A 4,727-nucleotide genomic window follows, 5' to 3' on the forward strand; every position below is an offset into this window, starting at 1 on the left:
CGCAGATTTCTAGCCAGAGGACAGAAAAAGGTAGCCCAGAGAAACAGAAAAGACTAGAGAGAGCCTTGAGAGAGATGAGTTCAAGAAGCACCTCATAAAGTTGTGAGGTGTACATGCGTGGGTCAGATACTAAGTAACATACCAAAGATATTACGAATTTTTGTTTGTTTTTATTGAAGTTCAATTTGACTGCATATAGTATCACACCATCCCATCAAGTGCCCTCCTCAGTGCCTGTCACTCCCAAAGATATTAAGAATTTATTTATTTTATTATTATTATTTTTTTAGATATTAAGAATTTAGGTACAGGATAGATCACTGCCAAAATTCCAACTGGGTGTTTTGGGGGGGGGGTGTGCATACAAGAGACAGATCTGAATAATATAACTAAAGCTTTGAAAATGTAAGTGACACTGGCACCAAAACAAAGCTGATTAGAACTTGTAGCTTGAATTCAGCTCAGATAGTTAATTACCTGCTATAGCAAAAATATCTATATTGTTCATGGGATGTAAATGAAAACCCAGGTTTCAGGTCATACTTAAAATGTCCAAGATACACCCCCCAAGTCACTTGCCAGACCAAGAGTCAGGAAAATTACACCAATGTCTGAATGACATCAACGTTGAAATGATCACAGAAGGACTTTAAAGTAGCTTCTATAAAAATTCTCAAGGAATTGAGGGTAAAAGCCCTTGAAATAAATGGGAAAACAGAAAATAGCAGCAATGAGTGTAGAACAAAAAAAGCCAAGTGAAAATTTCAGAATATTAAACACAATAACTGAAATAGTAACTCACTCAGTGATCTCAATAGTCAAATCGACATGACAGAGGAAATAGTGAGCTTGAAGATAGATAAACAGAAATTATGGGAGCTGAACAACAGGGAGAAAAAAAAGAGTGAAAAAAATAAATAAAGGAGACTCAGGAGCCTGTGAGAAAATAATATCCATGTTACTGGAGTCCCGGGAGACTGTATAGTGGAGAAAAACATATTCTAAGAAATAATGTGTGAAAACTGCCCAAATTTGGCAATAGACAAGAATTCAGCAAATCCAAACAGGAAGGGCAAAAAGAAAAAGAAAAATCCATATCCAGACACATAGCAGCCAAACGACCAAAAGCTAAAGACGATGAAAAAATGTTTGAAAATCACCAGAGATAAATGACATATTCCTTAGGGGCAGTGGTTCTCCACAGGGGTGGCTCTGTCCTCCCCCCACCCCAACCACCCAGGGGAACACTTGGCAAAGTCCAGAGCCAGTTCTGAGTCACCAAGGGGAAGAGGTGCTACTGCCATCTAGTGGGTAGGGGCAGGGGATGCTGTGAAGCTTCCAGTAGGCCCAGGACAGCCTCCCCAAAACAAAGACCAGTTGGGCCCCAAGTATCAATAATGCTGGAGTTGAGAAACCTCGCTCACAGGGGGAGGAAACCCATTCACATGACTGAGAATTTATCAGAAACCATGGAGGCCAGAAAGGAGTGAAGCTATTTTAAATGCAAAGAATTGCCTACCCGGAATTCTACATTCAGTGAAAACATCCACCAGAAAGAAAGATGAAATAAAGACATTCCCAAATGAGAAAATAATAAGAATTGTTCCCAGCGGACCTGCTCTTTTAACAAGTTACGTCAAGGGGCACCTGGGTGGCTCAGTTGGTTAAGCATCTGACTCTTGATTTCAGCTCAAGAGGAGAGCCCGAAGGAATTTATTTTAAACTATTATAATCACCATAGTTTTCAAGATAGAAAATACCTTTGTGCATGCGAGTTTATGAATTAGGCAGCCAAATATACTCTAAATTGAAGTGCTTTAAATTGCTCTAAAGTGCTCTAAATTGAAGTGCTCGGGTAGCGACCTGAGGGTTGTGAGATCGAGCCCTACACAGGGCTCTGTGCTGGGTATGGAGCCTGCTTAAGATTCTCTCCCTTCCTTCCTCTCCCTCTGCACCTCCTTACCCCCAATTTGAGTACGCTCTCTTGCTATCTCTTTCTCGCTCTAAAAAAAAAAAAAATGTGTTGCTACCTATCAAATATACTAATGACAAACTTAAATGTGATAACAAAGATGTTCAAATCGAAAGAAAATGAAAGAGGATCTAGACCAATGAAATAGAGAGGAAGGAAATAGGAAATCTAATGCTGAATAACTCAGTCTTTTATATTTTATATGATTATGTTTTTACGATATTCTTGAGCTAACAAAACTGCAGTCGTCATCTGGAGTTCAAGTTGGCAGGAGGGTGTAAATAAAAAGCCATAGCACAAGGCCATTGGAGAGGTGATGGCATTTTCCTGTATCCTGATAGTGGTTGTAGTCAAACAAATATATATACACACATAGTGGAATTTCTAGAACTGTATGACCGGAAGAGTAGACACTGACGCCCCAGTGCCCTGATCTTGGACTTCCCAGGCTCCATGACCGTGAGAAATAAATTTCTGTTGTTTCTAAGCTTCCCAGTTTACGGTACTCTGCGAGAGCATTCTGAACTAACGTTGATGGAAATGAAATAATGAGAAGCATCTTTAAAAAGTACAAATATTTCATTTGTCGATTACTTCTAAAAGTAGCAACTGTAAAAATTAATAATTAATTAATAGATGGACGGGAGGAAGGGGGGCATGAAGGAGGGATGGATGTAAATAAAAGCCCCATGAATGTCTGATAAAAAAAAAAAGGTGATAGGCTAAGTCAACAGTGTAATATAACATAGTCATTCATAGTTACGAAGTCTCTTAAGACACACGAGAAACGTATAGTAAGACTTCAAAATCGGAAATGCTGTTGACGTTATGACTACGACTATTTAAAATGTGCATATGTATGCGGATTGGAAAGCGACTTTCTTCTGTGAAAGAGAGAACATCATCAGCAGAGCAAAATTCTGGAAGCTTTTCTCTTCTTTCCGAAAATATTCAATTTGCTATATTTCTACCTCCAGTGATAAAAGAAAGCACTTCAATTTAGAGTATATCTGGCTGCCTAATTCATAAACTTGCGTGCACAAAGGTATTTTCTATCTTGAAAACTATGGTGATTATAATAATTTACTTTAAAATAAATTCCTTCGGGCTCCCCTCGAGGAGCCTGCTTCTCCTGCTGCCTGTATTTCTGCTTCTCTTTCTGTGTCTCTCATGATTAAAATAAATAAAATCTTTAAAATAATAAATAAAATAAAATAAATTCTTAAAAATGAGTGTCTTACAGGAGATCGACAGGCCAAACAGTCGCTTTTAGGAAAAAGAAAATAAATTTAGGCAATGTAACTCATACATAACTTACTTTAAAAAACATTTACCCTTGAGAGGATACAGTCGACAGTATGTCTGGCAGCAAACGAAAATAGCAGTAAGAGGCTAGCTAGCCTGAGTGAATGAATGAACGAATGAATGAATGAACAGAATTCAATTTTGGTTACTTTTATTCAAGATCTGTCTCAATGTACTATAAGCTGAGGGAAAAATTAAAGAGCATGCGTTTCCAGGGCTTTATGAAGTGCTTTTTATACATGTGGAAGTAGAAAGTGATAAGTAAAGATTAGCCAAACTTTATGATATAAAAAGATTAAAACATAGAGCAGACAAGATTGTAATTAAATATACGTGTGTGTTCATGAAGACAGAACATGAGAACCCAATGGAAACTCAGAATCCTCTCTAAATATCCAGTTATACCCAATCTCTCTCTCTCGTGATTATGCTTTAATCATGCATATTGCCAGAAGTCGTATTAGTCATGCAAACCAAAAATGATAAAACGTTCACAGAAATTCTAGGTCTAAAACAGGAACAGCCTCATAGTCTGAGCCTGATTATACACTGCCTGGTGACACATGTGAACACTGAGTCACTCACTGTTGGTCACCGGAGTACAAACCTCCCTGTAGCTGAGGAAGCTGAACCAAAGGAGGGTAAGTGTTGTCCGCTTGTGTATATTTTGGCCCTTCACGGGAGAGAGAAAGGAAGTGATTAATTTCTGAGTGTCCCTTGTGAGCTTTCTATCTTGCATACGTGATACCATTTTTTCTAAACAACCACCCTGAGGTAAGTAGGAGAGGCTCCATTTCTCAGATGAGGATAGCAAGGCTCAGTTTCTTACATTTCCCAAGTCCGCTTGCTCACAAGGGAATAAAACTAGCTGTCTCCCTCCTAGTTGTTTCACTATTCTCTTCCTCTTTCTCTTTGTCCTTCTCCCCCTCTTTGTTCTCCTGCCTTACATAAAAACAATGGAGATATGAAAAACTGAATCCATTTAAAGGAATAAAATAATATTGTCATTCCAGCGTTCAACTTCCATCAGGCATGTGTTACTAGAATCCCAATAAATACCAGAATGTGATACCTGAGTTTCCACTGGGCAAAACCAAAAAGGTGGCCTTACGTTCCAGGGTTGGCAAACCACAGAGCTGTAGGGATGGCAAGGAGCCATCGCATGTGGGTCACAACCCAGTCTTCTATAGAAAAACCATATCCAACTGGGAAACCTACTCATGTTTGGAGATAGAAGGCAAAATGAAAGGTATAACCTATACTTAAAGCCAAAGAGAATCATTCCTATCCCCATATTCCCTCTTACCTTGGCAGCTGCAGCTGACTGAACAACATGTCCTGGTTGCACACAGTTGAGACTTCCTGAGCAGCTGGGGCGTAGATCTGCTTTCCTTACTCTGTTCATTATTAAACGGAAGTGTAAATAGAGCTTGGAGAAATCATTTTAAAT

This window comes from Nyctereutes procyonoides, unplaced genomic scaffold (genome assembly GCF_905146905.1).
Source record: "Nyctereutes procyonoides isolate TBG_1078 unplaced genomic scaffold, NYPRO_anot_genome, whole genome shotgun sequence".
In the NCBI taxonomy this organism is placed as follows: Eukaryota; Metazoa; Chordata; class Mammalia; order Carnivora; family Canidae; genus Nyctereutes; species Nyctereutes procyonoides.